The following is an 11713-nucleotide window of genomic DNA, read 5'->3' on the forward strand; positions in this document are numbered from 1 at the left end:
GTGGACCTTGAGGAGTGTTTACACCCCCCCACCCCCCCAGCTCTGAGTTTAACCCAGCTAAAGAATAAACTTTGTTCAGCAAGTCACATTTGCAACTGTGGTAAACAAGAGTATAACAGAAAATGGATATTTCTTTAATTAATTCCCACAAGAATCAACGGAGTGTGTTGTTGAAGCTGAATTAAATATTCCCCTGTAAACACAAACATAACATTAATTCTCAACTAGGTAGCTTTGTCCAGTGCTGTGTGACAGAGGGTGATTTATATCTTTGGTTTCTTGCATTTGAGCAGAAATTAAATTGTGTATTTAACATTTATTCCCTAGAATTCTGTGTAATCTACTGCGGTGGATGCTTTCACACAACGCAGCTACATTTTATTTATAAGTTATGGGAAAACTTTCAATTTCTAGGCTGGTTTTGTTAGAGGAGAGTTGGCACCCGGGGGATTTGGACTGTTCTCAGTTTTGTGACAACAGCTACAGTAACTACATTTGGGCAAAATGACCAAAATGTTACCGGGATAAAAACCCTAAAATGAGTCAATATTCATAATTATCACGATACATCTCACATTATTATTTCTGTCAAGTTTAAAGACTTGATTTTTTTTCTCCTCCCGAGTGAAGTTCGTGTTTTTAAACTCTTCTTTATTGGCAGAGAATGACAAACACTCAACAAATCTAATCTATGTACGAGCATTACCTTGTTGAACCTTTTCTTGCTATTTATAAAAACTGTACTGTGGTAATCGTTGATATTGTTTTATTTCCCAGCCCTAAATTCAACACTGACATTGAATATGTATTTATATTGTGGGAAAAAGTTTAAATGTGTAGACTTGTCTTGGTTGAGGGGAGTTTGCCCCCTGGGAATTTATTTAAACTCCACTCTGGCTGTGTTTCCGTTCAGTTTGACAGTGTTTACATGTGAATGACAAACTGTGCTGTAACAAACAACAATTACAGATACAGATGATCCCACTAAGACGCTGTGGGGAGTTTGTGTCTATTACACAGGACTTTTCACTCATAATAGCATATATATACTTAAGGGTAATTATCGGGCTACATGTCCATTAGCTTCAATTGTTCAGATAATTAGCTGTTTTAGATTTACTGTGGATAATCAACTGTTTCTATCAGCTCTGTCACACACACCATTAATTTACCCCTCAGTTCGTCTCTCTATCCCCCCTCGTTCTTTCTATCTCCCTTTCTTTCTTTCTGTGTGTGTGTGTGTGTGTGTGTGTGTTGCAGATAGCAGCGCCCACCCAGCGCCCCCCCGAGTCTCTGACCTTTTTATTCCTGCCCAAACAGCCGCTCTCTTCTCCTTCCTCCATCCTCCATCCTCTCTCTTTCCTCTGTTCATCAGCTCTCCACCCATCGTTACCCAACCCCACCCGTCTCGTATTGAAGTAAAGGGACACAATCATTTGACATTCAGCATCACACAGTCGGCCAAAAGACATCAGCCTCCCAGACATTCAAATAAATGCCAGTACGATGACATTGTAGCCTTGTGATAAATGCAAGCAGCCCTCCGCTTCCTGTTTCCTCTGAGTACCTGAACTTCCTCCTCCTCCTCCTCCTCCTCCTCCTCCTCCTCCTCCTCTCACTCTGTTCATTTTGGAAACAGTCGAGTTTGAGGAAACACCACATCCAGGTTTGGAAACAATGAGAATTCACGGCACGATCAAAAATATTATGATCACTTATATAGAAAAATGAATAACTAGGTTTTTCATGCTCAAAAAAGGGGGTAAGGCTCCAAACCAGGATACTAAACACACTCATTGATTCCTTACTTTCTCCCAACAAACTCCTTGTCTCTTCCTTAAGTCTCCTTCCCCCTTCCTGCAGCACTTTCCCTCCGCCTCCAATCCAACTGCCTTCCTTTTGGCCCCCCACCATCACTTTTCATCTTCTTCCCAGCAGCATCCCTTCTTCACTTCATCCCACCACTTCACTGGCCCTCCCTCCTCTCCACCTGCCAAATATGTGTCTTTGTGTTTTCTCCACCTCCTGCAGTCCCCCTTGTCATTTTTTAAATGCTCCATCTTCTCCATATTACCTATTTTCCCTCTCGCCTCCTCCCTCTTTCCTCCCTTCTCTCAATGTCCTGCCTATTTTCTCCTCTTCTTCTCGCCCCCCTCCCTCTCCATTGTCCGCCTCCTTGTCTCTTTCTCCTCGATGGAACATGTATCATTCCTCCCTCTTCTCCTGTGGTGGCTCTGTCCTTCTGTCTCCTCCTCTCTCTGCCCTCTCATCTCCCACAATCCTTTTTTCTTCCTTCCAAATGGTTGACTTTGAGTCAGACCATTAAAAGTTGCTGTGGAGTGGCCTGTCAGAAGGATTATCTGGTGTTTTCCTTCAAATTCCACAATCTGTGCATGTGTATTTCAAAATAAAAGCCCATAAATTAGGCCTCTAAAAACACTTTATATGTATTTCCACTGACAAATAACTAGAAAATGAGAATAACACATTTCACGCTTGTCACCTCGTGCGTTTCACAGGTCCCCTTGTGATTGAAAGTAACACATGCTTTGTTTGTGTGTTCCTTATGGACTTTTCTTTCTATGTCATAGATCACACAATGATCTCGAGCCTGGAGGCTGCAGCACCTTGGAGAAAATGTCTCGCTGAAGTGCCCTTCACAGGAATCTACTCGGTGAGTGTGATTCATTTAGAACACGGGTGGAAAATAGAGGGACAAAAAAAAACAACGGGTAGAGCTTTTCTTATTGCAGCTGAAGCACACAGACGCATACACTCACCACACAATCCCTGCTCAGTAACAGAACTGTTATGTCTGACGAGCTTAATCCAGTGAGTCCTGTTTATCTAATTTTCAAACGGCTGCAGACACGGAACAGACGCAGCAGAGAAAGGAGTTGCTGATGGAGGTTAATGTCTGGAGCTGTGTGTGACTAATGGTCCGTGACCGGGGGTTCACACACTTTGCTCCTGAGAGACCTGCTGTCCAAGAAAAGACTTCTCTCTTGGTTTTGGACTGCCGGTCACCGTGAACATTCAATTTACTGATATTTTATGGGGCAGAAATGAGTTGGAAAACATAATTGACTGATTAATTGATCGTAAAGGTAATGACCGAGTTAGTTGCATTGCTGGAAGGAACGAGGGGAAAGAAAGAGGGAGGTGATGCTGTGGGTTCGGTTTTGAGACGGAAAATTTAAAGATGCAGTAGACGGAATCGCGAACAGATTTAATAACATTTTAGCATAGCCAGATGCACGTGCGTCAAATAGAATGCCAATAGGAGTGTGCTCTCTCTGAACTGACCCCTGATTGGTCAAATTCTCCCGTCACAGGCCACATTACCAGATAGAGAGAGATTTTAACATCTTCCTAAATTAAATCTTCCTATTAATTCCATAGCAGATATTCTCAGAGGCTTAATGAAGAGACCTACCTGTGACAGTGGAAACATTTACCCTGTGTAATAAGTCACTTTCACTTTAATGAGCTCTTCCTCCTCAGCGGAGCCGTTCTGTCGCTCCTTCTGTTCCTGGACAGACTCTCGGCACAAGTTTCTCATCTAGGTCGTCTTCTCATGTGCCAAACTCGGACTTGCTTTCTACTCCGGCTGAGTTCTACAGTTTGGTGTGGTGCATGTGGGTGTGTTTGTTTGTCTGTGGTGCATCTTTGGCCCACTTTCTTTTATTCTAGGCACAATATCTCCACATCATATTTTGAAATGACTGCCCTCCATGCTACGCCCCCCCCCCCAAATGTCTCTCCGCCTCAGACTCGGAGTCCTCTCATCTCCCACGGGCCCATCTGTCCAGAATCAGGCTGTTTAGGCCAAAGGCTCATTTTCAGCCATCGTGAACATTAGAGCAGATTTTCCACTGAAGACATATTTACACTCAAATCAATAACTTTTACCTGAAATGGATTTTTTTGGACATTTTGGATATAAGATACCGCCACCAGGGGAGGAAATCACATAATGACACCTTTAATCCTCACGTTGTACCTCTTTCATTTAATCCAAAAAACGTGATTATAAAAACGAGACATCGCAGTTTGATGAGCGGTTGTTTCTCACTTCCTGTGCAACTTAAGCATTTGTGTTATCGCTGCTGCCGGTTTTCACTCGACTCTGTCATGTTGTTTTGCCAGAGAGGGGGAAATGTTGGCAGTACAAGGAAGATACGGGATTCATATATTTTTCATATTTTACTGGTTTTTAGCAAGGTGTTTTTTATTAAATATTGAAGAATATGCTACATGTGACATAGTGACTATGTGTCTCCTACCCTTGATTTTCAATGGGAAAGCTATAATCTACCATCAGCATTTCTTTATGTTCAGATAAAACCTGTGTGGCCACAAACCTCCCACAAAACAAACTCACTTTGCACGTAGGTTACTGTAGAATCAGCTTTTAAAGGCTCAGGGGCTACATGACTGGAGAGAGATGCACTTAAACTTCAGCCTCGTCTTTCCTTCGCTGAGAGCCTGATCTGCCCGCAGGCTACGAACCGGCTCTCTACCCTCCGCCGTCCTTCACCGAGGAGGGGGGGGGGGGGGGGGCAGCGAGGTGTTACAAGGGGAAAGTTACAGGGACCAAAAAATGACAAATCTATTGCTTTCTAACGACAGCCGGTTTAAGGGACTGTAGAGGAGTGGGCAGTGATGGAGAGGAGGGAATCAAGCAGCTGATGAAGGTGGACGGGGGGGGGGGGGGAGCGAGCAGAGGTTGATTTGAAGAACTCAGAGGGGAGCTTATTTAGATATTCATCACTGGAGTGAGTCTTTAAGGTCAGCCTGGCCTCCCCAGCTCCCCAGAGTTGTAAGTCATGAGCCTGTCGGAGAGAAGCAGATCCTGTGCATCACATTTCTTTAATTGATACAATTCAATTCCCCTGGCTTTTATATCTGTAACACTGCTGCCTGTTCTTTCCACGTGGACGTAGAAGTTAATTAGTCCCAGATCTGTTGTGCTCAGTGAAATTTCTCCTCATGATAGAATCACCTCAGGATCCTGATCATGAAACATACAGTTTCGGTAGACTGAGGGTTCAGGGTTACAAGAGTCACATGAGATGACGTGTCCCTGACATCTGCCTGTGGGGGGGCAACTTATCGTACAAAGGATATTCACCATCTTGTCCTATTTTTAAAAATACAATCACCTATAATTTAGAATTTATGATTCGGATACAGTGCACAGTGTTATAGTAAAATGTGTTAGAACAGCCTCAAACTTATCCATATTAATGAATGCCGATATTAGGGAGTAGCAGTCCTGAGCAGTTTCTCCTGCTGTACATCGACATGTGCTGTCGTTGCTGTTGCTCCGCGTCCAGCCGTCGTTCCTGTAATTTCAGCTGATTATCTGCAGTCGGAGTGGGAGCGGGCCAGAGAGGGGCTGTAATCTGCTTGTACCTTTCCACCGGCTAATCTCCCACATCTGCTCCAGCACCTGGCGTTTCCGAGACACGGCTCAATGTGCTGGTTGAGCAGAGGTGCACCTGATAGAGGGACCTCAGTGACGGGTAGAGCAGATGGAAACAAAACCGCAAACTGCACTAAGCTAAAAGACAACAAGCCTTGGTATTGTGGCCTCTTGTGTTTTACCTGCTGGGATGTAGAGGTGCACAGACAAGACCTGAAACTTTCAGAGGAGTTGGTGTTTTTCTCCCTGGTATTGACTCATTCTTTTACTTAAAGCCAACCTATTATTATGAGATTGAATGCCCTTTCTCCAAATAATAAAGCCCAACCTCTGACTCTCCTCACATGCACGTCTTATCGTGATGACGGGAAGCTCCCAACGAGTCAGACAGAGGCTCCTTATCTCACCGGGAGAAAGAAACACTAACAAGGTAACTGAAAAATATGTGTCGGATCTCAAAATTGGCTCCGTACACTTTCTTCTGGAGAGACTCCAGTTGAAAAATGAACTAAATTTATTGCTGTGTACAACAAGAGATAAAGTCCATTTGGCACTTAGACTCCTGGTGATGTCATCACTGTGGAAAGGGAGTGACCCTGTGCGTAGAATAGTAAAACTCCTGGAGTCTAGACACTGGATCTGAAGGAGACGAGTGGACTCAGCTGGACTCGACCTGAACAGCAAGAGAGAGGAGAACAGATTTAAAGTTTGGCAGCGACCACATGATTTGGCTGAATGAGATCATCAGTTGGATTCAAATCTGATTGGAGCACCGTAAGCACCGGGAGACGGGAGACAGACTTGTGATTGGATGGGACATGAGAGCACGGTCGCATACACGCGTGAAGCGAGTGTCACAGGTCAGAGTTCACCACTAGAACCCACGCTGCGACAGCCACACTTTAAGCTACATTAAAGTGTGGCTGTCATTGAGAGGCCTTTAACATCCTCTGTCCCCGTAACCCCGAACATTTAGTATGTTTAAAAACAAATGGGTGGTTGAAGAACGACCCAAAAGATCATCTGTCACCTTTTCCCTTCATGTGGTCAGATGGAGGAAGCCAAAGAATGTCCTGAGCTGTGTCTTCCCGGCTGTTAGCTCATGATCTACAGCGGTTTTGATGCCATCTTAAGTACAAGTCATTCGATTAGATTATTGCTCTGCGCGGTTCAAACAACCAAGAACGTTTCACTGTAGCTGCTGCAGCACACAGTGTGAAACCAGTAGCTGTTGATGGTGCTGAGACAATAATCCTTCCCAGATACACGGCTAAACTAATACCAGAGGGGTTTCAGATGACTGCTGGCGCTTCCCCAGTCATGTGATCTGAACATCACTGAGATGTAATGGGGAATGATGGAGCCTGGAGTGCCTTGGTTACGTAATAAACCGTTCCCCCGTGCCTCTGCTCATTCAAACGCTTCACCTTCGTTTAAGCAGGCGAGCTGTTCAAGGAGCCGTTCTTATCTACAGTGCCATCCTGGGTAGGAGGCTCATGCTGCTTAATTTCCATGAGAATATCTTTCCACTGTTGGTTTGTTTACACCATGTCTAGGTCTGGTTGCACTGACCCTGATGTCCAGTGCAGTTTTACAGTCATAGAAATTAATCACAGTCATAATTATGAGTGGGAAGTATCTTTTTTTTCCAGTGTGTCACATTTTAAGCTGCTGTACTTACTGCAGCTCAGTCGCCCAGATAGCAAACTCATCACCGGGGTGTGATGAGTCCTGAGATAGGTTTGGTCTGACAAGGCTCCACCATTTGGATCCTTTGCTGCTTAGGAATGGAAGGACACTTCTGTCAGCCGCATTGGAACGAGCCTTTTGAGATGGGACAGCTCAGTCACTCTGCCGTGACACAGTCGGTCTTTAAATCCAGCCTCCGAAGGATGAGACACGGCTATTGATTCTATCCGGAGGGAATCACTTATCTGCGTCAGCTTCTTCAGCCGTTTGTTGTCAGTGCAACATGTCGGGGGGAAATGTATATTATAATATTTTTTCTTGAGCATCACAGTAGTTTAACATGGACTCATTAAAATGTGGCCTGTTGGGAGCTGACGAGATCCAATGAGACGGATCAGTCATTAATGCACCACCCTCCTTACAGCAGAGTTCCTCAGCTGGAGGTTCTTCCTTTCTTCAGCTCCATTATTTCCCTGTTGGCTGCTGACTGTAGACTTGTCCATGTTTGCAACACCACCCAACTTTAATGTGAATGAACCTGAGGAAACTTGGGTTGACTTTCCAAGTTGAATCTTTGTACGACTGCATAATGCGATTGTGGTCATTGGGTTCAGTGAAGCCAGATAATGAAAGAATATCCTCGGTATATCAAACTTTATGCATAGGGTGTGTGTGTAAACCTGTGGTGTAAACACTGAACCATCACAGGGAACCTTTCAGTTGTGTATCTCATATTTAGCAGTAGTCACACATTCGCTGTGTATTCTCCAACCACCAGTTGCTGTTTTGTGACACACACACACAGGGAAGTTAAGAGTCTCCAATCCACTGAGCCTCTGCCTCTGGACTGTGGCTAAAGAAAGAAATCTACCTCGGTGAAAACATGCACGCTCACATGCACGCGCACAGACACACACACTGGGACACTACCCGCTGAATAGATAACCGTCCGTCTACCCATCATCCTTTCATCCACCTCTCAGTAATGTTTCCTTTCACTGACTTGTCTGACTTCCATTACCGAGACCAGCTGACAGCCAGAACAACACTCACACACATGTAACGACACTTTGCTGCCAGTGCTTTTCAACATGAATCTCTGGCAGCATTTTCCCTGACGGAGATAAACCCATGTTGTGACTGATAATGACTCCCATCTGCAGTGTGTTTGCCCTGACGTGTATTAAACCGGCCGATGTCTGCTTCTTTTTGCTTACAGAGAACAACTGGCCTCGGTGAAATCCTTAATCAATAGACGAAGTGACTCAGGTAAACAGAGCTGCTGCTGCTGCGTCGCCGTCTGTGCGATTGTGCCTTGAGTGCGCATCGGGAAACGAATAAAAGAAAGGAGGTCAGGTAAAAGTGTCATCGATTTATAGCTGGCGTCTTAGAAATGAAGAAGCCATTTATTATGAAAGCCCATTAGTAATGTATGCATATCTGTATGCCCCGCGTGAGGAGAAGACGAGAGAGAAGGAGGGCGGGGGGACAGAGCATCATCATTAATATGGCTCCTCCATTAGCCTGAGTGCTTCCGTGACAACATAATGGCCGTCACCCAGACAACAGGGTCACTGTAGTTATGAACACACCCGGCAACCGCTGATGTCAATGTAGCAAAGTGGGTAGTGAATTCCCACTTGGTTTGGGCAAATGCACATAACACACACACACACACACACACACACACACACACACACACACACACACACACACACACACACACACACACACACACACACACACACACACACACACTCAGCTTGGGCAGGTCAACTCTTCGGGATTTGAGAGGTTTTCGACCTAATCAATAATGAAAGAAGGGATGATGGGAAATGAAAGAAAGCTCGAACGAGGAAGACTGAGAGGAAACGTCGAGTGGCTGAAAACGAGAGAGGGTGAGTGATGGAGATCCACCCCCCCCCCCCCCCCCCCCCCCCCCCCCCCGGGAGACGTTTCCAAAGCAGCGCGGTTACAATTGAGTTATACAGGCCCATTTTCTCGAGAAGAATCTCTGAACTGATGGGCTGAGAAGTGCTGAAGATGTTTTCGTGATCTCGGATTTACCGCCACTCGAGTTAAAATGGATCTTAGGAAAACGCCAGAGGAGAAGAGGTGGGCAGGGGAAGACAAACCGATCGAGAAACGAGAAAAGACTAAAGTGGTAAAGAGAGTTGGCAAAGTGGAGCTTTATTGCTGGAGTGGGGAACTTCCTGCCTCTGGGCTGTATATGACCTAACTCGAAATATATATATATAAAAAATGTATATAACGGCAATTCATTTGTTTCTAGGATAAAAGAACATGTTCTTCTCGGTGGTCTCCTCTGGTTGTTTGCCCGTCGGCTCCGCTCAAGCCTGACTGACTCACACCTGGAGAAGCAGCCGCGAATAGCATCATCATCACTATTACCTGACATCAGATGGCTCTCCAAAGAGAAGCAGTCCCTGCCATCACATTAGAGAGGTTAGTGTAATATATGTTCAATTTAGTGTGGCCCCCGAAGGCTGTTATAAAATTGAAATGGCCTCTAAAAAGGAAAAAGGTTAATGTAGTGTGTATGAAAGCAGATGTTCTGGACAAAAATCTCAGAGTACCTGACGACACCTAAAAATAAAACTTTGTGTAATAATATTCAATGTAAAATTATTCTCTGAATCATTTGTAATAATCAGCGGAAAGTGGAGCCTCCCTCCGTTGAAAACCTCTCATCCCACAAGATGTGTTTAATTCATCTTCCTCAATTCGATGTTTTTCACTGACATTGCTTCAATTTGTGCTATTGATTCAGTTTTGTGTTTACTTCTCTGTCACCAATTAGCAAAAAGGTCAGTTGTGTTGTTTTGTGGAGAAGTCGAGGCTGTTGACTTTGGCCTATTTGACTTTTTTTGTGCGAGTGGACAATGAGTGGTGATAAAATATTAATTTATGAAAATGTACCATCCCTGAAATTGTTTTTATCCACTCGCTCTAGGGATGTTAATGTTGGTTTGTGAGTGCTTCCACCACAATGGATCAAATAATCCAAAGCTAATTACCTTCCCATCAATCATCCATCTTTACATGTTGGGATGCTAACTTGCTAAACTAAAGCCTCTGATATGCTTGTCTGATCACTGCTCGTATTTACACAACGCCTTTCCTTTTAAATTTTGCCCTTGACGTGTGGTGATGTCACCACTGAGAACAATGCAAAGAAGAAACAAATGGAACTGATTGGGCACTGGTTTGTTTCCTCCTGGGCTTGTGGTTGCTTCTTTGTCTTTACAAACCAGTAGCAGAGCTTTTTCCGTAGTTTCCTGCAGAATTAAGTCCCGGCAAGTGCCAGCAATCTCCCTCCAGGAGCCATGTGAGAATCTCTACGCTCCCCCATTAATTAGGGAGAATCGAGACGTCTGTAGGGACAGACCTGTTCACAGATTCTTGGCTCAAGCTTGTCCACGTTGTTTAAAAAGTTGGGAGGCGCACAACCAGCAGAAATTACGTTATTTCTGGCTTCCATTACCTCGTGCAAGGACAGGATCAGCACACGTGAACCAGGCTTAAAAGAATGAAGATGGCAAACTGTGGAGGGGGTGAGAGAAGAGTGGAGGGGGTGAGGAAGTTATTAGTGAAGGCTGCAGTTCATTCCAATACTGAGCCGCTCATAACATCTAAGTGGTGCAAGAGCAGAGACTTTATTGCAAAAGAACATATAGAGGAGTGAAAAACGTTTGGTGTCTGTGTGTATGAATCATTGTGAGAAGCTGAAATAGAGAAATAGGGTTTGAATGTGTGAGTGTGTGTGTGTGTGTGTGTGTGTGTGTGTGTGTGTGTGTGTGTGTGTGTGTGTGTGTGTGTGTGTGTGTGTGTGTGTGTGTGTGTGTGTGTGTGTGTGTGTGTAACCAAGTGAGTGAACGTATCTGCGCAGCAACACAGATTCCCACAGGCAATAGAATCTATATTTCAAGAGATGCAGAGCTGCTGTAGACTTCTGCCTGCTGCTTTGAAGAGCAGCGCTGGAGGGGAGGGGTGGACGGTCGGTGGGGTGAGGAGGGTGAGGAGGGTGAGGCTGGTGCTGGTGGTGAGGAAAAGGTTGGCAGCACAGGCCGAGGACTGGAGGGGTAAGAGATGGAGTGCGGCGTATGACACATTTAATCAACAGAGAAGGACGGAAAGGAGGGAAAAATCTGAACTGATAAGAGGTCGACCCTTTATCGCCTGCAGCTGATTATCAGATCCAATATTCAGCATTTTTTCTGATTAACAGAATCCAATTTCCAACAAAAGGAAGAAGATTAAAAATGTTTCTGCCCTGATGCAGCCTCCGCTCTCTGTCTGTAGCCGCCTCTCTCTGTCTGTAGCCGCCACTTTCTGTCTGTAGCCGCCTCTCTCTGTCTGTAGCCTCCTCTCTCTGTCTGTAGCCGGCTCTCTCTGTCTGTAGCCGGCTCTCTCTGTCTGTAGCCGGCTCTCTCTGTCTGTAGCCGCCGCTCTCTGTCTGTAGCCGCCGCTCTCTGTCTGTAGCCACCGCTCTCTGTCTGTAGCCACCACTCTCTGTCTTTAGCCACCACTCTCTGTCTGTAGCCGGCTCTCTCTGTCTGTAGCCGCCGCTCTCTG

This window comes from Hippoglossus hippoglossus, chromosome 8 (assembly GCF_009819705.1).
Source record: "Hippoglossus hippoglossus isolate fHipHip1 chromosome 8, fHipHip1.pri, whole genome shotgun sequence".
NCBI classification, from domain to species: domain Eukaryota; kingdom Metazoa; phylum Chordata; class Actinopteri; order Pleuronectiformes; family Pleuronectidae; genus Hippoglossus; species Hippoglossus hippoglossus.